Raw genomic sequence first — 25,871 nt, forward strand, 5'->3', positions numbered from 1 at the left:
AAAAAGTATAGAGTTATCCAACTGATTTATATCTGGGAAAAAAAATACATTTACTTTTGAGTGCTACATTGAGACCACAACATTAAAATACCATCTTATCATTGACAGAAACCCCCCAGACTAAGAAAAACATAATATATTTAACATAAATACCTTTATCTACTCTTCCTTCCTCCTCAAATTCTTAAATGTGCATGCCGCTATGAACTATTCCTTCTCAGCAACATTTCTTTGTGCCGCTGCATTTGAGTTCAACCTATCAGGAGCCAGTGGAAGGGTAGTTAGAACCGGACCATCAAATCGAGGAGTTCAGGGGCATCCAATGTCGAGCGGGTCAATTGGCTTAACGATCAACTTAATACACTTTGGTACAATGGTGGACTTCTTATCAGGCTTACAGAGTTAGCTGGCCGATGCAGATGGCTTACAAGGTGGTTGCAAGATTGGTTCCTACAAACTTTAGGGATTGATACCAGGCAGAGTTTAACAAAATCGAATTATTCACGTGAATGCATGCAATGTTTGCATGTATGTAGGCCTATATATGTATATAGATATATTTATATATTTAGTTTGCACACACTTGCAGATTCTGAGGTGCGGTCCAGGTGTTTTCACTTGGGACGCGGTTCAACACTGCGCGCGTGGCCGGGGTCGGGTGTTGGGTTTGCGTGCACGGCCAGTTTAAAACACACATGCGAGCAGCTGCGGCTCAGAACAAGCCAGCTTGGTCAAAATGATTTCAACTTCCAAAGCGAGAATCCTCTATGGCAAACCGCTACGTGGTCTGGCGCATCCACTCCATGAAATTGCCTCGGTGCTTTCTCCACAGGAAAACAACGGAGTGGGTCGCACAGGGAGTCCGATGATGATACAATCGGTAAGACTAGAAGAGCAAATTAAACAGCCTCCAAAAAACAACTGACTTCTCCCTGCCGCCTTCTGCAACCATATGCGCCTGATGTGGCTAGCCAGGTCAAAGGTCCCCGCAGCCATAGCGGCAGGCAAGAGGCCCCTGCACTGTGGTAGGGAGTAAAGGGCTCAAGAACATGTTGAAAGTGCTTGAGCCATGGGACGCATTTATATCCTGCACAGACAGCTATACCTGCCTTATACAACACAACAAGAGAACACGTTGACCGGTCAGAAAGGCCTTCTCGTGGGCTGACTACAGACCGTTATATACAAATAGATTAAATTGTAGACTGTTGACGTTAGGTGGTCTTGATTAAAAGTCCTTGCAGCAGTGTTGATGTTATGTTGCATGGACTGGTTCTGTTTCACAACACTGCTTGTTGCTGTGCTCTTAAGGAATGTCTTGTTGCTGAGTCTGCTGTTTTTTTTGTTGAACAGACTCTTTTTGAGATTGCAGGTGACCTACAAAGAAGCTTCTAGATGAACCAGTCCAACCGCTTTTATTTATGTAAGGTTACTCCCTTACAGTTTGTTTTTGTCAATGTACACAGTGTACATTGTGAAATACACGGTTATGACAGTAGTGTCTTATTATAGAGGAGTATCTTTGGAGCATGACATAATCCTGCACAGACATATCTTCACAAGCATTCACTTTTATTGTGTGACAACAACAGCAAGCCTTGGAGCTTGGCGTTTACTTAAGGTGACCGATCCAGGGTTTTTTCAAACTCCTTTCCCTGAGGGGTCAAACCTCGTAGTAGAACAAAGTTGTTCATTAGCTTTTGTTAACCGGTAGACATTGGCCTCATGTTATTCTACCCATGGTCCCAGTCAATGGAAAAAAATGTCTTGGAGTCTAAAAAAACCCACACAAAACCTTGTCCAAAATTGCCCCAGTGTGGCTCAACACAGTAAGACCAAACATATACTCTGTGCATTCAGGCTGCATCACACGGAGGCTCTAATTAACAAGTTGTCAGTTGAGCACACAAGAGCCCAGCGGTAAACCCGTTCACCTGCCTGCAGCCCATCCCCTCCACGGCCCTCTCTTTATTTCTTCTCCCCTCATATGGTTCCCGTGCGTCGTTATTTTTCCTCCCTCCCACCGACCGACCGAGTACCCAACCACCTTCCTCCTTTGTCTGGTGCTGCAGTCAATATATCTGACTAACTTGATGAACTGTGCACATTGCAAAGTTAATTTCTTTCAGAGAGACCGGTAGCCATGGCAACCATCTTATTAAGGGCTCCGCAGCCCATCTGCTCTAAACATTACCCGAGCACGGCTGACTTCGTAGCCTGCCTAGCTCTCGCCCCCAACCCCCACACCCAGCGAGCTGCGCTGTGCACATGTGATCTACACATTGATCCGTGCCGGGGAACAGAAATCAATAGAGACACATATGCATGAAGCTCACATTTGCAGTTTTTGAAAACGGAACGGTTAATTAGCACTGAACCCTACCGTGAAACCCTCTCAAGTGGGAGTGGGTTTTTGGTTTGTTGCTGTTGAAATGTTTATCTTGGGTACTTACAGTTATTTGGTAGATTGGTTCGAATTCAAGAAGCTTTCAATTCCAATGAATGAATGGGAGACGGACGCTAAAGCTAGCTGGAAAGGAATTTTCTGTATCTGGGTTACTCTTTACTCTCTTAAGTAATTATTAGCTTCCTTATCTGGCTCTGTGCCTACTACAGAGAACACATATTTCCCTGCACTCATGTTCCTTGGTGATGGCCAAATCTAGTACACTGGAAACAAAGGTGGGACCATAGCCAAACCAATTTGACAATCGATAATGCAAATGCTACCATGGATTAGTTTAAATTAGATGTTGAAATGACATGAAAGTCTTTGCCAAATCAATTCGCTAATGAAAGTGCAGATTCTTTCAGTTCGATTTTGTAATTACACAATATAATGCTATATTGTGTAGTGATATAGTGGCTTGGTGGTATAATACAGGCTTGGTTTAAAATGTGTGAGTAAATAACAACACAGTCAGCCGTGCCCGGGTAATGTTTTTTTTCCGCTAGCGGTCTCCAAGCAGCTTGACCCGAGAGTCTCTGTTGCCGTGCTGCCGGTTTCCCTCCAATAAACTCGGGGAGTCATGTGACTTATTGAATGGAGGTCACCGATCCCCCTCTTTTAAAGGGAGTCAGGTATAGGCCTACTCCCAGACTCCCTTTAAAAGGGAACATCTGGGAAAACCAGCCTCCCGCAAATCTACATGGATGATCGAATGTGCGCCAGTGAACAATTTTTCCATCTCTGGACGGTGTGTTTAACAAACAGCCTTGTCATTCGCCGGGAGAGAGGGATTCGGATAGGCACCAGCTGCTGCTGCACAAATGCATTCCCCGGTGGAAACCTAATATTGCGCCGGAGCCACTTGAAGCCTTCAGAAGCAGTTAGTGATGTCATTCAAGCCCATTGGTAGGGTTACGCTTTTTTGAATGACACTCGCGGCCAGCTGTCTTTCTTTGTGCTGTCGTCGCTTATTTAGCCACCAGGAGGGAGGCCACGCAGGCCTCAGCCTTTTCAATCACAACCTCTTAAGAAGCGATAAGAACTTTATCTGACAGCCATTTTTTTTTGAGCGCCCCCCCCCCCGTGAAAGAAGGAGAGCGGTCGAGGTGCGGTGCTCCTCCCTTATGTGTGTCCGTCACAAGGGACCTTTGCCCATCACTTGAAAAGCTGCATTAGTTATGGAGATTCCTCCCCCTTCAGATCTTACCCTAAATGATCTTAGCAGATTACTTTACTTGAAAGGATGCGTTGAAACCCAAGCAGCCCAACAAAAAAGCTTTCATCACCCACTGCATAGCCCACAATAACCCCCCTGAACCCTGAAGAGCTTTCAGAATTTTCCTAATTTCTTTGCAACTGTTGTTGAAATCACCTTAAACCAATGTTTTTAAAGGCATACCGTGGTTTGTCTTACTGTGACCAAAAAAGGCTTCACAGTATGAAAGTTTGATTATGGACCCTGTGGATATTCATTGGTCTATATTCTGTTACTTTTGCTTAATATAGAAATATAGTTTGTTTATTTTCCGATACTGTTCCCGATCTGCTTACAAATAAGCTATACTTTAACCGTACAAAACTTCCCTTGAATAAGGTTTTCTCAATGGAGAAAAACTGAATTGAAATAGCCCTGAGAGGTTTAAAAACCATCGACAATGGTGACTGACTTTATCGTTAAACCTTCTGTAGTCATTCTACAAACGTAACCCTGATCACCTCACCCATCTGCCCTCCGATCTAAAAACGGTTCATGGTGAAATGTATGAAGTTTTTCCTCGAACTATAACTTTGTTTAGGCCTTTGAAGGCATACACCTCATAACCTGCTCCGAAGCTGCCGGCTCCATTGTTGACAAGTTAGTCCCTTAAAGTTGAGCTAACTCTGCGGCGCCAACGTTTTTCTCATCTGGTGTCAGAACCGGTGTCTGCATTCAGACAGGGCCGCGACATCAGGAGCTCACATGACCGGGAGGCGCCCGGACAGCGATGATGCTGTGCGCATCGGGGAGCGCCGCTTGCGTAATGGCTGACTCGGTATTGCACTACGGAATGCCAGAATAGTGTTTGCAAACAGAGCAGCCACGTGCGACGCTCACGTGGAGGGAAAAGCCTTCCGAGTCTCCTGCCCTTCTCTCTCCTTTATTCACTAACCACGTTTAAGTTTTAAGAGGTAAAGCCTGAGGTAAAGCATGACATCCATACATATTTATATGTATACTCGCCAGGACCAAGAAACCATTTGTTGTTATCCCGTGCCACTCTAACCACCTTATCGCCCGTGTGATATAATCACAGGGCCAGGCCAACACAGCAGGACATTGGTCATCCCGGTTTAGATTTGGAATCTGCTTTGGCATTTGCATTTCTTTGGTGTCTTAATAGGGGACTTATTTGGCAGTTGGTTTAGGTGTGAATGCTTAAGAGATTAAGAAATGCATCCACAAAATGTTTCCAATATTTTAGTTGCACTAAATAAAAGCTTTTGGTCCGATCATGTTTTTCACTAAAGGCACAAGGCTGTATAATCTACCTCTCAGTATATTTAATGGATGTATCTACAATAAACTGTTACAGGTTCCTACTGCATCAGTCTCCCAGTGGGTCACTGCATCTCTCCCTCTGTACAACCCAAACAACAACCCCCGTTAGAAGGAAAGAAAGAAAAAATCAATATTTAAAAGATCAATACCACACAATAAATAGCTCGCCATTTTGTCTCAAGGTGCAAAACTCCACAACCAAGGCAAGGCCATGCGGCAAGAGGTAGCCCGATCTAAAATGTCCAACTCAACCGTCTCAGAGTTAAAAAACAACAACAAGGCAATGCGGCAAGAGGTGGCCCAATCTAAAATGTCAAACTCAACCGTCTAAGAGTAAAAAAAAAAAAAAAAAACAGGGCAAGGCCATGTAGCAAGAGGTAGCCCAATCCTAAATGTCCAAATCAACTGCCAAACTAGTTGTGTTTCCTTTCTTAGACCGTGCCCAAGGGGTCGAAATATGATGCGTGGGCTCAAGTAAAGGAGGAGTGGGGTCAGGGGTCAGTGGGAGCATTGTCAGTGGGCTGCATTGTTGTTGAACGCTATGGCAACTGGACATTCTTCCCAAAGGTGATATTGTCTCTTGCTCTTGGAGTAACATAAAAGGATCTTCAGCCACGACCAGGGAGAAGACTGACCGCTAGGCTTTATCAGTGAGTGTGGATAGATGTGAGCAGCTTGATTGATCTGTAGGTGCCCCATCCCCCCACCGGAGCTCCCCCTGCAACCCCCCATTGGAGACGCACTCACTCTCGACGTTGCTAGGGTTGATGTAGCAACAGTCATGTCAGGATACCATGGAAACTACGGAAACCATGTCACTGGGAAGGTTGTGGTAGTTTGTACTACACTAATGATGTAACCTGTGAATAACCTCCCAGCTGGTAATGGGGGTTTAAGGCTTTGCTACTACTACCTGGCACGTTAATTTAAACATTTAAACAGCAAGTTTGTTAAAAGCCGGTCATATCAAATCCTCATATCAATGTAACTTGCAATGTGCCTATAGTAGATAGGGTAATCCAAAGCAATAGAAAGAAGTTTGCATTACAATACAGCAAACACCCTCCTCATTGACTGATCACAGTCTCCTAAAGAAGCATGGCAGTTATTAAAAAAGGTACAGGTGACTCAGGCACGCACAAGCACTCACACACAAACTGAAAAAAATTAAATTGTTAAGCTAACCCGTTGAAACAGGTTACCCTAAAAAACGGATCTCTTGTGTCACGTGCTCCCGGCGAGTTGGGGCGGCCGAGCACGCCCCCGCCAACTCTCTGGTGTTGACACTACACACTCAATAGCCATGCGCGTCACATCAAAACAAAACCATGCCGTAGTCTTACAACGAATGACCATGTGACGGGGATAGTTCAGAGCTCGCAAAGATGTAGCCCAGTGTTATTACATTGCAATGTACCTCATTTCTTATAAAGGCACAACATGCTCCGAATAACAAATTACCCGCAAACCCTAACCAACATAATTAATGCAGTTTAGAAACTCAAGGTTTTTCATAGATAAAATGCTACCCTGGTGGTCGTTTGCAAGGCCGTGTACCATTTTATTCTGTTCTGTGGAACTCCACTGCCCTGTCCCTACCCTATATACTGTAGGTCCTCTGTCATTTATTTCACCAAGCAGTGATCTCATGTTACGCACTGTAAATGCATGAGAATGTTAATGCATTAGGGATTTTTACAACTAAGCTCAACTATTAGGCCATTTAGACCACCTGATGACCCCCCTTCCAGGCGTTTCTTGGTTAGCATTTAACTGCAGGCCTAACTGGGGCTGGAATACACAAACCAAATACACACGGTTTAAGATGGTATCTATCACAATCTCCCACCATGATGTCAATCTAAAGGATGCATTCATTGACCACTTTACAGTGTTATTTAAAGTGCCAATGGTAATGACCTATTAGTTACATGTGTGGAGTCATTAACTAAATCAACAACAACAACAACAACGTCGCCTCTTTAGTCTATTTCAAATCAAATAATCAGTTATCATGAAATGTATGAATAATCCTCCTGGGTACCTTTTATAGCATTAACATTCCATTTGTAAGCTTACTATTTGGCAGTTTCAAGGCTGTAGATTCACGACACTGACCTAATTGCACACCAGAGTTGCACACAGCAGGAATACTATCATTGCACTCTATCATACGTTATACTCATTCACTATACTCTATCTACTATATCATTAAGAAGTCAGGAACTCTTATCACAGAAGTAGGTCGCGTATAACAATAAAAATGTTAACTTCCCATACTGTTTTGTAAATTAAAAGATGTACCTCATATTCTACAATGCTAAATGTTTTAGAAACAGTCTGTCAACTTTGTATGAGAAATAAGATCTACTGTTCCTATGAAGTTAGTCAACTTTGCATTTCCCCCCCTGGTACCAAAAAAAACAACAAGCCATGCTAGATTCCCCCCATCAAATGGGGCAGTAGGATAGGGTTTCATTTCCTTTAGCCCTTTCTGACCTTGACCTGCTCTGTGCCCCTTGCTATAATATTAATTCTCCTTCTTCCACTCTCTTCTTGTCTTCATGCCCTCCTTGGGACCGGAGCTGCCTTTGTGTCTGCCTGTCATTTGGGGGTGATCACGATGAAAGCTGAATCAGGGTGATGCACAAAGCCAGAAGGTATTGCTGCCCCCCCCGACACACACACACACACACACACACACACACACTGTTACCAATGCTATGTATTTGTACAATGTAAACTTACTGCTAACATTAGCAGATCTAGGTAGGCTTTTATACAAATGTTTTTACACTGCTTCTTTATTGATGAGTAGGCACCAAGGAGAAGAGCACTGTGGATCATGTTATATAAATAAGTAAGGCTTCCACTAGCATTATTATGCATATCTCCTGGTAAATAGAATTAGTTATTTAAGGGACATTTTTAATAAGTTATGAATAATATGTCCCATATTATTCTAAACATTATGTGACATAAGCACGCAGGAATAAACACTAGATTACTACTACAATATACACAGTACTCTTTTCTAGTAATAGGGCAAATAAAAGGAAATCTGAGATAGAAGCACACCCTACATAGCTACTGAGATACATCAGTAATAGTGCTTCAGAGAAAGAAAGAAGAAAATGAAATCCTTATCAGGCAGTCTAAGCAGGCCATTTTCTGTTCAAGAGGCATTCCAAAAAAACAGCAAGTGTGCACAGTGAGCGCGGCGCTCGTGGAAACACACGCTGAAAAAGAACCAACCCTCTCACATTTACAAGGTATGAGAACAAGAGAAAAGAGAATGAAAATGGTCAGCCATGTTGGAAGAGCTTTATGAAATAAGCCTACTTCTCATTCTGTTGCCTGAACGGTGGGGGGAAGTGCCTTGGCTTTAAAAAAAAGAAGAAGAACGAAACCCTCCCAATCTATGGAAACATAAAGAGCAAAAGAGCTCAAACAGAGAGTATACACTCTGAGCTATGAAATCCTTACCTCTTTCTGTGTCCTCCCACTTTGTAGAAAAATCCAACAAAATCGGCCGGTTCTGTTCTCTAACAAATCCTAAAGGGTAGCCATCTTGCCTCCTTCTGTTCTTCTATGAAACAGACCATACTCCACATCAATATTCATGGAGACCAGTCTGACGTCGCCGCTCACCATCAGGAGTAGCCCGGGTGTCGCTGTTGGTCCGGTCGGTGAAGCAGCCCCGTGTGCACGTCCCTCTCTCTCACTCCGGCGTGTAAAGAACAAGATAAAAAAGGGAGAGAGAGAAGGCTCCAAAAAGGGAGAAGAGTGGACTTGCTTGTGGGGAACAGCCTCCACTTTGGCAAACTGAAAAATAATCACCAAATCACTTTCCTGCTGAGCCTTTCCCACACAAAGAGCCAGGTTTTCTCCCCCCCCCCTATCTCTCTCGTCTCTCTCTCTCTCTCTCTCTCTCGCGCGCACCCTCTCTCTCTCTACACACTCCCTCCTTTTTTTTTCTCTCTATCTCCCCTCAGCCGCACACAATAGTGCACACTATGACAGCCGTTCACAAGACCCGGACTGGATTCCAATCCAGTGCGGCCCCCAGACTCCGCCCACCAGAGACCTTTAAATTGAACATTGCACTGGTACTGTCTGACTGGTCGAGCTGAAAAGGATGTCCCCCCCGCTCCCACCGCCCCCACCTCCTCCCACTGCTCTCAGACAGGAAGACAAGTGACTAAGGGATTTTTTTCCCTTCCATTCTCTCTTCTCTTCTCGCTCTTACTCTCTCATTCTCTGCACTTCCTGGTTATTCAACTATGTTCTCCCCGAGCTGCCGTACGTTAACCCCCCCCCCCCCCTCTCCCTCCCTCACTGGGGCGTTCCGGTGTTGACTATATGGAAAGATTTACCGGTCGCCATCATATGCCTTCCAGACGCGCCGGTTCTACCAGTCAGGCTATGTACTTAACTCCCAACAGCTTGTCCCGGGCAAACGGCCTTGCCCAACCTTTCTTCCTGTCTCTTTATCTTTCTCTCCCTCTCTTTTTTCTTTATGAAGTCGGCGGCTGAATCTCCTCTGGTCTTGTGTGTGTGCGTTGGTGTGTGTGTGTGTGTGTGTTTAAAGCCGTCATGCATTCAGCCTTCGTTCCCAGCGCGGGCTGGGGCCAGCTCTCTGTTGACGTCGGCCACGTGGGGCCGTGCATCGGGGCGCCAGGGAGCAGGTGGGCGGCCGTGTGTGTTTCCACACCGCTGTTTAGCTGTTGGATTACTGCACCAAAAAAGTAGGGGGACGTGCCTGGCTTCTACACAATCATAACACACACGATACCGTGGTCACACCCTGCCCCTCCTCTTCCCCCCCGTCTCTGCACTTCACCAGGTCGTGCACTGAAATGCATCTGAAACAAACTCACTCCCCTCATTTCCGTATGGTTTATAACGCCGGGTGCATGTCTTTTCTATTCTTTAATCAACCCTGTAGACTTGAATGTCCTGTGTAATGCGCATCATATATCGATTGTTAATAGTTTACTATGTCGGTTGCAGCAGGACGCAGAGAAAGGCAAGGGGATTGGAGCACATGTGTGCTTTGTGGCTATCATTTGTTTGAAATTTGGTGGCCCCGAGCCTCTTATCTCTGAACCCAAGAGCCCATGGTATGCACACACACAGCCAAGATTCTATTTAGTCCTGGCTCCTTCTTTCTCTTTTTTGTATTTTTTTCTCCTTGTATAACAGTCCAGTGGGGAGGGGGGGGGGTGGCCCATTTTAAACTTTAAAAATGGGCCTAGGTTTTAAAAATAAATAAATAGGAATATCCCCACCTCTTTCTTTTTTGCATTGGGTTTCTGCTTAGCCTCACTGACATTTGTTGACTCAATAGTTTCAGGCTCTGAGCAGAGAGAAGGAGATTTGTTTTGAGCCGGTGTGGGGGGAAGGGAGTCAGCCAGTGACAGGGAGGCGGAGCCTGGCTCTCTCTCTCTTCTCTCACACACACACACACACACACACACACACACACACACACACACACACACACACACACACACACACACACACACACACACACGCGCGCGCGCACAAAGACAGAAGAAGGGTTTCCACTCTGACCTCTAGCTTTGCAGAGTGCGGTTTCTATTTATGCGGAAGCGCCGTGGATGGCTGCTTCTAGTTCTGCATTATCTTCAGAAAGAAAGACGATTAGAAATGAGACGGAAAAATGCATTTGAAACCCTAAAGAGTTTCGTCAGAATGCACCACATAAATAACACAGGTTATTATATTCTCAATTATAACCTTGTAATCTTTAAACACAGAAGCCTTGAGATAAACCACATTCTTTCTTTGGTGTCCCAGGCACACCGGTTGGGTCTCCTTCCAGACACGAGAGTGTTGGAACATATCAGAGTTTGTCCAACAGTGTGCAAGGGGATCATTAGTAACAGGAGAAAGAGGTGATGTCAGAGAGAGCCAGAGAGCTCCCTGGAGAATAGACGTTAGCCCGGCTCCCGCCTGCTCCGCTGACCCCTAAGACAGCGTGTGTGTGCGTGTCTTTGTTTTGCAGGCTGAATGGTAACTACAGCCTCTCTGTCTGCATTGTCACAGGTTGGCTTGTCACCACACATTTGCCTATTTAAATCCCTGCATCCGCCCTCCCCCGCTCCAAAAGCAGTTAAAAATGAAAGTCCTCAACTACCTGCAAAAACCTCCTCTTTCTCTAATTTTCAATAAAAACGGCTCTTAAAATGCCCCCGAGACATCGCAGCAAACTGAATCTTTTCGTGGAAGAGCTGCGCAGATGGGGTTAAATCTACTGGTGGGTGTAGTCATGAGTTAATGTCAGTGCATAAAATAAATCCTCTCTCTCTACACGTGCATCTTTTGGCGAATGCCGAAATATACAACTTCAACTTGCTTGTACAAATCTTTTGAAACATCAGGATGCCAAGTGAGAAACGGGTTGGATAGCGTAGTGTTGTCGATGGTTACAACAGTGTACCGTGACACACATGATAACAGTAGCCGTAACACAATGATCATGTGTATTGTTTGTGTAATAATACTATTACTACTACTTCTACTACTACTAAACTACTAATGATAGTGTTTATTTAGATGGCATGCCTGATGGTGTTCAACAACCACTAAGGCTTTTGGAAGTTACACAGATTCCATGAGTGAAATACAACGAATAATCCTAAATAAATTACTCCTTGCGGTTTACCTTAAAACAACTAGGGGGAGGTACGCTCTAACAGAGATTCGCGGCTCGTTAGAGAGCTACCTTGGCGTAAATCACGCACTATCTGGGTTTCCTAGCTTAGTGGGGATGGGAGGGGAAGCCCTTGGTGGGGACTTGAGGAGGAGGGGGGTCGTGGAAGGGGGAGGGGGGGGGGGCTGCTGTCTCCCTCTTCTGCCAAGTTAGGCCTTCTAGTGATTTAGGGCAATCAAAATACAGGCACACTTGCCACCTGACTGAATTCACACCTCGGCACAAGCCGGGCTTGGGTGGTGGATTTAGAGCCAACTGTTTATCTGAGGGGTGCGAGGGTCAGCACGTATAGGGCCTGCTGGTTTCGTTATCTTAACACCGATGATTTACAAACCAAAGCCACTGTGCTGTGCAGAGGAACTCTTTGACTCCTTCGCTTCCATAGGAACCTAGCAGTACCATCACGTTTACATTTTACATCTTAGAAGCTGAGACGGCCCGGATAATGACCAACTAGTGCCATATCAAATACGGTTAACCATGTGGTTCTTTAGGAACATTAATCATTCTGTGATATTTTCTAATGGGTTCTCAGTCATTAATCCCACAATTATAAGTGATCAGTCAGCCGTCGGCCTACCTTCGCTTTGCATTACGCTGCATTGTTTGAGAACCCCTGATGCTCTGCCTTTAATAGTGGCTATTATAGCACATTAGGAAGTATTTGCTTCCTAACTCATGGTGTGTACCTCAATCCTCTTACGCCAGACTTCCGAGTCGAAAGTCGAAGATCTCCCAGCTTTCTTGCAGCATTTCTCTGAGGCACGGCCCCTTTCTGTCTTCAACTTTCGTAAATCTGAGAGTAGACCGAGAGCAGTGATGAAAAATGGATGCGCCCGGGAAGAGATGTTTTTTTTTTGTATTTGTACCACGTTGGTCATTGTAATGTTGATTTTTTTTTTGCTCTTACACACTTGATTACATTGCTACTTTATTCCGGTCAACAATTTATATATTGCATGGTCTTGCTGTGCGTGCAATACAATGTAAAGTTGTGTTGTTTGGTTTCGGGCTGGTTTGCTAAAGAGGCTAATGTAGCTAACAATAAAAAACGACTAGCCAATTTCATGACACAATCACAAAGACGAACATGAACGCTATAAATGCTTGAAGACCGGAAATAACGTCAAAAGTGCAACTCGGAAGGCTGACGTCCGAGGATTCAGGAACACACCATCAGCTCACAACTCTGCACTTCACTGCTTTTTATGGCTACCACCCTGGAGGATCATGGTCGTTGGAGTTTATTCAGAGTTCATCCCGGCCCAATCACCGGCGCAATTAGTTTGGAGCGCCGGAGGCAAATTACAACCCCCTGCAGGCACAAACACACACACACACACACACACACACACACACACACACACACACACACACACACACACACACACACACACACACACACATATAGAGCCACATAAATTACGTGTGACGAGTGACTGGATATCCACCTCTCAGGCCAATACACAACAACAGGGTGGGTAAGATGCGGGCTACTGTTGGCCCACCCTCCCGTACTTATTTTACAGGACAAGGGAGAGTCGTTAGTGGGGCTCTCGCGTGGCCGTATTGTTGAAGAGACCGCAGGGGTCCTGGGTGAGGAGGGTAGGGGGTGGGAGAGAATTCTAATGGTGGTGGTGGTTAGAGAGATTGAGGGAGAGAAAGAGTGTGATCTAAAAGATTCTGCACAAATAATCGCAGAAGATATGGGTGTGTGAAAACAGAGAATTACATTGTTTCTACAGGCTTTCACTGGACACCTGCGTTGCCTTTTGTTTAGCGGCTTCTGCGGTCATCTGCGTTTGTTTTCCTCCACAGTTCTCATGACTTTAGGCCCATCTTGCTCGCTATCCTGATATCAGTAGCTGTCGGGGTTGTCGCTACCTAATAGTTGACTTGAGGGCCCACCGTGGGCCCCCAGCAGTGTGGGATAAGGCCAATCAGTGGCCCACCGTTGTTCCACGGGTGACCCACTGATTCTGGGAGGCACTTTCCCGCACGTTTGTCTGCAGGTGCTTCTGTCCCTGCCGTCACAGCCAACCCCCAGCCTCCCAGCCAGAGCCTCCATACAACAGGCCTCTATTGAGCCTGGGAAAAACCCTGTTAACCAGCTGTGTGGAGCGGATTCTCCTCCTACTCTAACCTATATGATTACTCCAGGAGCTCTTGTGACCAACACTGCTGTGTCCTGCCAGGGGCCAATATGCTGTAGGGTGGTTGTTGTTTTACTGAGGTACAATGCCCTGGGTACACACGTGTGTTTGTGAGTGCAATGTTGAGGTACTTGGATGTAATATTGAAAATTCGATATCAGCATTTTTATTAATTTGTCTCTATTTTCACTCACTTTATTTTTTTACTAAAAGGCTTTTTTAAAGGTTAAATACTACTGTCAATAAGAGATATGTTAAGAGACCAAAACCGGCTCATCAACCTTGGCTTCGTCTCAACTAACAGGTTTATGAACCGAAGGGTGGAAAGGTCCCCACACTGCCACCAGAAAAAATAGATGCTTCCTTATGAATTATTTCAATACTTTTACTCGAGTAGGAGGTAATTAATTCCACAGTGACAGCCGAAAAACTGACCCATTCCTCTCTCAAGTCTTCATGCAACAGAATCTGTTTGTACCCGCTACAGGGAAATCACAGAGGTTTCCCAGGATTGTTAATCCTAGGAAGTGTCCAATACTAGTGATAGAACATGCAACCCATAGACGATAAATGTAACCGCATCTTGGGTCGGGGCAGACAGTGACCCCTAGTGGTGGAGTATGAGAAATTTCAATTGGTATATGGTGCTGTATATTTGATACAGGAATCGGAGATTATAACAGGTCTTTATGGCTTTTCCAGCAGTTGGAATTTTATTGTTTTTTTGTTATTTCGAAGCAATAAAATAATTAATGCACATGCTTTTTTTAAGGTTAATGTATATCGGATCAAATTATTCCATTTTACAATCCAACACTAGTTTGCAGGATAGAGGCTTCTGTGTTCAAAGATTAAGAGAGGTTATTTTAAGTAGCATTTGTAAAAACGTTTCATTCTTAAAGATGAAACTCTACTTGTATGCTAACAATGACCAAAGGAAAACCATATTGTATTGAGTTGTTCCAGATCCACATGCATTCTTCTGGTTCATTTCTATGGCTTCATAAAAACAGAACACAGCAGCAGCAGCCAACTATACTTCCTCTTCTGGGGTTGGAGACCCTTATCTTTTAACCCTAAGTAAAGAAGGCCTGCAGGAGTTTTCATTTCATAATTATGAATATATGTATTTTTTCAGTGGATTGTATATTCAGAAATAATCCCATGTATGGGTAAGAGGGTTGGGGTTTCTTCTTTCATCAAAAATTTAGTATCGTTCTTTCCTTCATATTTTTGATCACACAGTTATCAGCAAATAATTCTAGGAGGATCTAAATGCGCGAGCATTTTATTTTCTCATCGCATGCCTTCATAATCTGATGCCACTTCTGGCACCAACATCTCGCACTCCAAACGGTGACACACTTACAGTTGACTCATGAGCATGTGAGTCAACTGTGTGTGTTCTCCTCCATGGGGAACTGCAGAAACGCTGTGGGTTCAAGTGCAGACAGCTGACACGCGCCTGTCTGGCCACTTGTCTCACACCCCGACACAGCGGTCCTGTGAGAGCCAGGCAGTGGGCCAGTCCTCTGTGTCCTGCACTCACTGGGTCATGCTGACAGATGTTGGCCCTTACCGCTATCTATATCTATATCAGTGTGAAAGTCAGGCAGTTGATCGAACATCAATGACTGCTGCTCCTTGTTCTTCTAATGCAGACATGGCAATTACACAGATAACAAAACCACAGGTTCCTCCAAACACATGCTTGTTTAGGGTGCTTAGCAATACTGCTGAAAAAACAAGGATTGGCTAAATGAAGACGTCAAAGCAAATGTCCAAAATGTAAAATATTTCATTCTGATAATATGCAGATAGTATATAGAATTTTGACTATGGGACAATATATACAGTTCCTTAACCATTTGGGACAAAACAATCATTGGTTCATCTGCGGGCTACATTAGGTCAACAACAATGATCGTTTATGGCCGTACAACGCACAACAGTCGCTGTATTAAGATGGTGAGACGGTTGATTACCAGACGGGAACCTGTCGGGCCGACTACTGTGCTTGGGCGGCTCAGCGCACAGCTGCGTGCGCAGTTGCTTATCTATTCAATAGCAGGCAGCTGGGGGGAGTGTGTGCAGATATCATCCACGTGAAGTCATCCCCTCACCTGTCACTGACGCGCGGTGGCGTGACACGCACTTAGCGGTGGATGGCTGTCGTCGCTATGCTTGTTTGTTTGGGCTGATTAGAAGCTTCCTCCGCTCGTAGCTCCGTTTCACCTTAATTGTCATGAACAAAACTGGAAAAAAATATATAATAATTTACTGGTAGAAAAAATAATGATCATCGAAGCGTTGGCACAGTGGAACCTGTGGGAGAGTCGTTAAAACGAATTAAGGTGACGCTGGGAATCGAGAGAAGTGGGGGGGCGCGCTGGGCTGACAGCTGTTCCTCGACACAGCAGCACCTTCTACAGCCTGTTAAGTGATTGGGTCGAGTCCTTGGCTCTGCCCTTGCTCACCTCTGCTGCCCACGTCTCTCCCTGTATGTATATATATATATATATATATATATGTATATGTATATATATATATGTATAATATATGTATATGTGTGTGTGTGTGTGTGTGTGTGTATATATATGTGTGTGTGTGTGTGTATGTGTATATATGTGTGTGTGTATATGTATATATGTGTGTGTGTGTATATATATATGTATATATATGTATATATGTGCATGCGTGTACATGCACAACCACCCACTCTGTCGTCTCAAAACTCAACAACAAGCTACAGTCATTTGCATAAATGTGTTTACATGCTGCAGAAGAGACTGCAATGCAAATCTGAGATGGTGATTTCGGAGACATCGTTGTTTGAAAAGTGTAGCCATATACATAGGGCATACATGTGCACAGAATACCATATAATGTTTATAGATACATATGTGTTTAATTTAATCATCTCACTAATGATTTGGGAGTGTAACCGTCTTATTTTTTTCTTGACTTGCTACAAACAACAGAATCCTGCGAAAAGGCTTGGTTATGAAGTCAATTAATCTAAATGCTAGCCTATTAGGATAAATTAACATTAAAATGTGTTTTATTTCATTAAAAAGTGCTTTATTTCAACCTTTTTTCCATAACAAAAACATGCTTCTGCTAGTGTGGAATTAATCTCAGTAACCTTCCTAACTTTTGTTAAACCACACAAACTCACTTATTTGGATAATGAATGGTTCCAATTGGTGTGCGATGGCTTATTATTGTTTGCGTGCCATTCAGTAAAGAGCCACCAGAGGGCAATGTGTCCAATGTATTTAATCTGACGTTGCTGGGTTTCTCCAGAGCTGTTTTCTGTTACCAGACGCACCACACAAAGGATGTGACAAAGAGCAAGTTATTTTAACGTAAATAGCACTAAATACAACCCTTAGCTTTCGTTGTTGCTTTGATTATGAAGCATATCAATATATGAAATGTGAAAAAAGATAACCGAAAAAAACACTATCAATAATACAGCATTCTCATATTTTGCTTAATTTTCAGAATAAAGTATGATGCACAAATGCATGGACAGATTGTTTTTTCATTTATTTGTAACGTTTACATTCAATATAAAATGGATTTTTGTTCATGTGCTTTAGACATATGCTCAATGATATCAAGAATGAGGCTTCAGAAGAATGAGGCTGAGTACAGTTATATTTCCCATAATGTTATGTTCCATATTATATATTATCGTTATATTCCAGGTTGTACTGTACGGCTATATGAGCAATCACACAGGGGGGTAAAAGCATAAATCCAGTCTCAACAATGAAACAAAAAACAAAAGAGCAATGGACTCATTGACAATTTTTTAACATAACATTATAATAATAACTACATCTTTATTAATGTACAATATTTTGTAAATCATCTATGTAGCAAACAGTTCTAAAATGCAGCTTTTCCCATCTCCCTAACAAAGAAATGGCTGCTCAACTCCTGTTACCATTTTTTCCTTTTCCCTCCTTCCAGTTCTCCTCACCTCCCTATTTCATCCCCCAACCCCCCTCCCCTCCCTTCCCTTCCCCACTCCCCCCCCCCCCCCCCCCACCCCCCCTCCCCCTTTCCCGCTATCTATTCCTCCTGAGGGATCATGGGAATTGTGCGAGCAGCGTGGCGTTGGGGCGCTCCAGCCCGCGGCGCAGGCGTGCGGTAATGACCTGCTCGTGAGCTCGCTCGCCATCATCGCCCTCTCAATTAATTCCAGCCACGCGTTGTTCTCCGGTGGTCGGGGGGAGTGGGGATGAGGGGGAGGGAGGGAGGGAGGGTGGGAGGGTGGGGAGGGAGGCGAGGGAGGCAGGGAGGTGGTGATGCGATGCTGTGTGTGTGTGTGAGTGAGAGTGAGAGAGAGAGAGGCGGGGAGGGAGAGCGCGGCTCTCATTAGAGAGCCTTGTAATGTGTCTGGCTACGGTTCCCCTCTCCCTGACACTTTTAGCCCCGCCAGAGCCGCCACCGCTGGCTCGCCTAGCGTGTTTGCATTATAGACAAGGCTCTTTTTATTTATTTTTGTTTTATTTTTGTTTTTTTCCGCCTTTAAGCTGACACCTTAGGGCTTTGGTTTCTAGTGTTCTGCCCCGCCATGTCTTGCTGAGACAAATTCAGAGCCGTTATTGTTGTTATTATTGTGAATCCACGTAGATAATGGTGGATACTCGATAAACAGGTTCTCTGCATTGTTCAAATGCTAAAAATACAAATGCTAATATAGCACTTATTTTTTGACGTATAAAAACTGTTTTGATACCGGTTCAGTCCTGTACCCAGCAGAATGATTCTGATTTGAAATGGGACCATATATTCATATGGTTGTCATCTGTATTCTCTATGGCCATTTCAGATGTACAGTGAATCCTATTTTAAGATTATTTATGGTTGAGCATAAGGGATGTTTATCTCCATAATGCTGATGACTCTATGGGGCTTTTGTTCATTCCCATATTGGTGCTCATCTTTATATTTGTCCAATCTCTTCATATTGAAGTGTATAGAAAAACAGAACGCATACAGGAATCTAAGAATCATCAATGAAAAAACTACAGCTTGACTGATTGGTTATTGGCAATTGTTCCATGCAAGTAGCTATAGATAGCATGTCGATGATACTACACAGAGAAGTTGTTTTTCTTTATAACCTTGATTTACCTGTTTTATGCTAGAGACAGATTCATATACCAACAAGGTGTGAATCTTAGTTATACAAGCTTTCTAATTTAGTTTGTCTGTTGTAGATCTAGTTTATTTGGACGTCACCATTTAGAAATACAAACATCTATCGTTATTCGTAGGCTCTGTATTCTCCGGTATTGAAATACTTCTATTACTTCTACTACTAGTACTATTAGTTGTAGTATCAGCAGTTGCAGCAGTAGTAATAGTGGTAAAACTTTGGGTAGAACTTCACTTAGATTTATTCCATCATGGTTGACCTGCAAGCCTTCTTTAAAGCAGTGTCTTGTGCTTCCTTCAAGAAGAGGTCAAACATGCTGTCAGGAGGGTGTCACTCTATCTCTTATATCACATCTTATCTCTCGTTGGACTTCCTTTGAATGAAAAAAAGCCCCTAAAGAATGGCCTATAGAAGGTTTACAATGTAATGTGTATACATATAATTCCAACCTTGCGTTTCAACAGAGTGCATTTATCAACTACAATTTAACGAAGAAATCCGCGTCCTATAATACCAGATATCCTATAAAAAGTAAATGTATCAAATATAAGCCATTTGGTTGGCGCTTTTATCCAAAGCGCCATACAATACATCCTTAGTGCCACAGAGCTAGCTAAACTGGTCTTCTCTGGGTCCAATGGTGTGGCTGCCCTGGTAGCACCAGCAACCCTAGGCTGTGAGGAGGCTAAGAGCAGACACACCGGGGTTGTTATGGCTGCTTAGAGGAGAGGCACATTCTGAACGCGACTTATTGATTCTGCTCGGTGTGGCGGAGATAGCTCTGGTTACAGAACGGCTGCTTGCTCACCCACTCACGCGCGATCATGCTAACATGCCAGCACCAAATGTGGTCGTCAAAACACACACCTCCAAAACGCACAGGCCTATTCTTGATTCTTAAACCTGCAGAATATTGTATAGGAGGATTGTTATTGTTTTTTGATAGTTATTTTTGAACCACGTAGATTAAATAGCTTTTTACGTTAGTAGCTATTTTTTTTCCAAACATGCTCTTCAAAAATGTTACTTCTCCATTTTTGTAAACGTTGATTTTGCATTGCTAGTTCTTCCAGGGCACTCAAGTAAAGCGCGCCTATCAGCTGACAGCTAATGCGGTCCAATCAAATGTATGTAAACTGATAGGCGGTCAATTTAAGACCTTCCGTCTGAAAACACACACTCTGTAAAGTGTACGGAGTTGAATTTTGTGCTTCACCATCCCAGCCTCCACCTGCTTTGGTTCTGCTCGGTATTGTATGTAATCTACACGATGGGTTGAGATATCTCATGTTCCAATGGGGGATTGTAAAGTGCTCCCCGTTGTCATATGTTTGTATGCAGTTGGTATTCTGTATCTGACATCTGTATGTCATGCTTTAAATCCTACAGCAGGGAGCACCAGAAAAGAGTTATACAATCCATGCAATCAAGAACCATACAATCAAACTAAAGTGTGTTACCATTCCATGCAATAAATGGTTAAATCTATAAATCACATGAGTGATTTCTGACAGAATTGTATTAAGAGTTTTTTTAGGTTTTTTGACTTGCAATTTCTAATAGCTTTAAAATGTAATCAGGATTTTGTAAAACAGCGTTAACTACGTTTCTTGGAAAACATATATATTTTTCAATAATTCCTTACAGCCAATTTCGGCTTTAGGCTACCGATGTAGAAAAACGTATTGTACGTCTTATCACGACCTTGGTCTAGGACAGGAATAGATGAGTTGGTTTCTGCCTGGTTGACTGTTGAACACATTAGACGATGGAGGATAAGGCTAACCAACTGTCACAAACAATCGCTGTGTTTCCTGAAATGGTGAAGGATGGACCACTAGAATAAACCGGAGCAGAATTACAATAGCAACATAAATTTCATCAGTGGGGTCCAACTAAACTCGGCGGGGTCCAAAACCCATCTCACGACCCCTTTTAGCGTTGGATCAATCCAACGCTTGAACGAATTTAGAGCTTCAAGAAGCGATAACAGTAAATATTATTGATTTGATGGATTCGCCCATGAGTCCAAATGAGATTTTAAATAGTCCAACATTGTTTTGGGGTTGAATAGTATTTACACTTTCCCATGTCTTTCCGATTCCCAAAGTTTTTTTTCCAACTAGGTTTCACACCATTTAAACTTTCAGCGTGGCCACTCGATCACGTTTCTCAGCCTCATTTAGCGTTGTTTCGGGCGCCGTTCTAAACTAAAAAGATGTAAATTAATTCCAGTGATTGCCATATAATGAGACAGGGCAGAGTGGAAGACTCATCAATGGGATCCACACTTCACCGTCCCTTTCCATTTCACCCTCCTGAACCAACCCACATCGTGTGAATGTTTCCCTCACACCCACAGGACAGATCCCACACTACGTGCACCTCCGCCACCTCTCCCTGCTGAGAGCCTTTGTGTTGTCAAGCCGTCCTCATCCCTACCACACCATTGTACCCGGGAGGCTCCGACGGCGTTGGGGCCCTGTCAGGGGGGAGCAGCTAACTGGATAATTAACGCTGCTCCGCGCAACCGCAATTAACCGCCGGTGGCCAGGGAACGCTGCGCTCGGTAAATCAGCAGCGGGGATGAAGCCGGGGCGCGATATGAGCCATGTTGCAGCGGGGCGAATAATGTGCGCGAGGTGAGGGCGCCATACATTATGTCTCGGGGAAGGGAAGCGAGGCAGGTTTCTAAATAAACACCGCCAAGGTTGCTGCCGTAACCCAGGAGCTGCCAAGCCCGTAATCTCAGTTTATTTTCTGCAGTCTCTCTCTCTCTCTCTCTCTCTCTCTCTCTCTCTCTCTCTCTTTCTCTCTCTCTCTCTCTCTCTCTCTCTCTCTCTAACACTCTCTCTCTCTCTAACACACTCTCTCTCTCTCTCTCTCTCTCTCTCTCTCTCTCTCTCTCTCTCTCTCTCTCTCTCTCTCTAACACACTCTCCCCCTTTTTCTCTTTCTCTCCCTTTCTGGCCCTGTCACCCTTTCTCTCCATCTCTCTCCCTCTCTCCATCTCTCTACTGCTCTCTGTCTCCATCTCCCTCCAGCTCTCTCTCCCTCTCCCACCACGCTTTGTCTGTGCGTTCCTCTCCCTGCTGTAGAGCCCTCAGAGGATTGCTGTTTACCATAACATGCAGTGATAGTGCTCCTCAGTACCTCTTCCACCACCAGGGACGCCTCCTACTCCTCCACCTTCTCTCTCCCACACCTACACCTCCTCTCTTCTCCTCGTCCACCTATACTTCCTCTCTTCTCCTCCTCCCTTCTCCACCTTCACCTTTTCTCTTCTCCTTCCTCCACCTCCTCTCTTCTCCTCCTCCACCTATACTTCCTCTCTTCTCCTCCCTTCTCCACCTACACCTTTTCTCTTCTCCTCCTTTCTCGACCTACACCTCCTCTCTCCTCCCTGCTCCACCTCCTCTCCTCTCTACTCCTTTCTCGACCTACGCCTCCTATCTTCTCCTTCCTCCTCCTATTCCTCCACTCTTCTCCTCTTCCTCCTCCTATTCCTCCACTCTTCTCCTCCTCCTTCCTCCTCCTATTCCTCCACTCTTCTCCTCCTCTTCCTCCTCCATTGCCCTTGTGGGGTCCGAGGACTCTTTTGCATAACTTATCTCTTATGACTCCGTTATGATTTGGGGTTTTGGCCCATATATCGATCTGTTATTGAAGGGGATTCAGGTTTAGAAGATACAAACGAAAAGGGAAACATTTAATGTGCGATGGGAAGATACTGAGTGGAACTTTCTGATTGTGTTTAGGGCGCTGTATAGAATAAAGGTACTCAAACATTCAAAGTCAGTCAAACAGATGGAAATACTATTTACTATGTAGTCCGTTAGCAGTAATGTATCCAAAGCAACATTTCTTTATATGATATATTATATTTATATATTGATGTCATTAATTTGTTGGTAGATTTTAGGTATCTGTGTCAGGGATGCCTACAGGTATGCTGGAATCATTGGGCTTTGAACCCAGCACCTTTTGGCAGGGACTCGAGCACCCTAACCTAAACTAAACTTCTACTCCCCTTTGAAATGTACTGAAGAAATCATTCCTGCCGAGCTCAGTTTAAACGCTGCGGTGAACCAAATGCATCCACATAAGCAGATCATGTGGAGTGTACCTAGCACCCCTGCTAGTTACACTCCACACACACAGTCTCCAGGCAGAAGACTGCTCCTGGGGACCTGCAGACTGTCTGCTAGACAGACGGCTTGCAAAGAGGCTTCCTTCACAAGGAAAAGGATTACTCAATGGTTCATTCACATTTTCAGGGTTGTAGCGTGTGTTTTGAAGAATTTCAATGTCATCGTCAAAACAGCCTCACCAAGGCTGGTAGACATTGGACGTCACATTGCAAAGAACGCCTCCATTTCGGAAGTAAAGGAGCATGGTAATGTCAGTGGTAGTAATGGTGTTTTGATTTGAATGGTGCTTTGTTTAGTAATAAATCGTGTCATTATCTGTCATTATGGGGAGACGTTACGTTTAGAACTGTCACTGCGTTATTTCATGCAACTAAGTTTTGTTGTGCCAAAGGTTAAGGTATATTTCGTTTTTATTTAGGATTCGACAGTATACGACCCTCTCGATGTCATAACAACATGGCGTGGAGTATCTCTCACAAAGAATCCCATGAAGCAGTTCTTTGTCTATTCCATAGGGCCGATCCAGCCGCATTGTATCGTACAGTGTCGATTGGGGGGGTTGGCGGAGATGTGCCAGAATATTCTCCACTCATAAAGGCATGAAGGAGACTCATCATCTCTCTCTGGGTGGGCTGATTTGAGGGTGGGCGGACGTCTCTCTGTGCTAGAAAAAAAAGCAGGAATTATCAACCTGACCTGATCAACTGTCAGTGGGCCGTCATAGGATGACAGCTGTTATGATGACTACATGTCATCGTTTCATTGCTTTGCATCAGAAATCTTCCTCTTATAAAATATCAGAAAAAAACCAAGCTGAGGTTTCTCCACGTTTAACTATTACCTTTTAGGTGAAAACAAATGTGAAGATATATATACATATACCGTCAGCTCATATTTTTCGACTAACTTCATACTTTATTGGTTTTGTGGTGAAATTACCATTAATAGTATAGCTAACATTTAGCTGAACTCACCGATGGGTCATACGCAGAGATATCTTATATTTGTTTCTTATTAGTTAAGTTGATTTGGGATTGATGGGATGGGGTGTATTTTTTGTGAATGAACTCCACATGCGGCCCTAAATCTTTAAAGTATTACATGCATAAATGGATGTAACCCATGCATGGGTATTTAAGATCTGAATTTGCAACCAATTTATGGAGAAGAGCAGCCAGGGCAGCTCCGCTGGACCACGGAGCTGTGGATATGAAGTCAATGTATGCAGTGTTGTCAGGGTCAAGGTCTGGGTCAGGGTCTCACAGTAGACGCGAGGCTGGGAAATGAACCAGCTGGTACGTTAAGGGTTCAAAGGTGATGGAGGGGACCTCAGGGGTTTTAATCTCTGACCTCCAGATTAACAATACTTGAAATAAAAATTAATAATCCCCAGCATTGGGAAATATCGAAGGTGTGCTTTTTTCCTTGCTGTCGCGTTATTCCAGTGCTGCAGATTATGGTTTGAAATGCATCCAATTTCATTTAATATATAAATGTGAATAGAGGAAGTTACTGACTTGTTCTGAGTGGAGCATGGAAGTTAAATCAATATGCGAGGCTTTAGCTTTGAATACAATATTTCATTGGATTTGATAACAAGGTTAAATTCCAATTGTGCCACTTTCTGACCAATGTGTCAAGAAACTTTAATGCATTTTTACAACTAATGTAAAAACTATACTGCTTATACTATACTCAGAAATTTTATTTAATTTGCAATTTTTTGTCAGACTAAATAAGGTCACTGTCTCACGTCTATTGAAAGACAACAACTTCAGTAGAATGGTTCAAATATAATATCAGCATTTTTATTTTCTATTGGATACTAAATATTAATATATTGAAACTATCTGAACGGACCAATTTTAACTACATTAAAACTATAAACATATTTTTTCATAACTAACACTTCATTGAAGGCTGATACAAATGGAGTGCTCACTAACTTTGCTCCAATGTTGTTAACAGTGGAGATGCAAAGATGACTCGCAGAAAACCTTTTAAGAACAACTTGTTGTCCAATAAGATTAAAGCCTTAAGCAGGTAGACAATGTGGACAATGTGTGACAATGTGGTGCACCATCATCACCATTTATTCCCAGTAAATCAAAATAGCATGCTTACAATCTACTGTATTCATCATATATTAGATATCCCACTGTCTTCAACTATTTTCTATCATATCATGTTATCAGAACCATATGAATATAGTAGGCTATGTTAGCCTACTACTTAGGATGCACAACATATATTTTCTTGAACTGTTATCAACATACATTTGTTACACTGCATGGGGCCGGGGGTTATAATCATCTTTGTGCAGGCTACCTGTTTGCGTTGGATGCTAGCCTAGTATTACCTAGAGACAATTTACTCTTAGTTACAGGTGTTAAACAGTAAGCGTATCGGACGTGAGACGAGTACGCTATTAGCCTATGAATTAGCCTATACGCAGACGCATCTCCTAAGTCGCGCTAAATATGTTCAAATTGAAATCTTAGTTTACCATAATTACTGATTAATTAAGCCATTAATTTAATTCTCCATTTTAGTTTCGAGTAAAAATAACATCACACCAGGCGTTAGAGGACCATTTTCTAATAATATTATGAATGAACGTATTTACACACGGGGCACCCGGAGTACATGTGCCGTGCACGCCCGT

General features: G+C 43.6%; 1 protein-coding gene across 1 annotated transcript in view; it reads right to left on the bottom strand.

The window, feature by feature from the left end:
- tet2 (tet methylcytosine dioxygenase 2) overlaps nt 1-8,942 on the bottom strand; it is a 27,281-nt gene extending 18,339 nt beyond the window's left edge. Inside the window, exon 1 of the mRNA XM_060047583.1 lies at nt 8,475-8,942. The gene's annotated coding sequence lies outside the window, so the exon portion shown is untranslated. The remainder of the gene's footprint in view (nt 1-8,474) is intronic.
- Nucleotides 8,943-25,871: the final 16,929 nt, after the last annotated feature.

This window comes from Gadus macrocephalus, chromosome 3 (assembly GCF_031168955.1).
Source record: "Gadus macrocephalus chromosome 3, ASM3116895v1".
In the NCBI taxonomy this organism is placed as follows: Eukaryota; Metazoa; Chordata; class Actinopteri; order Gadiformes; family Gadidae; genus Gadus; species Gadus macrocephalus.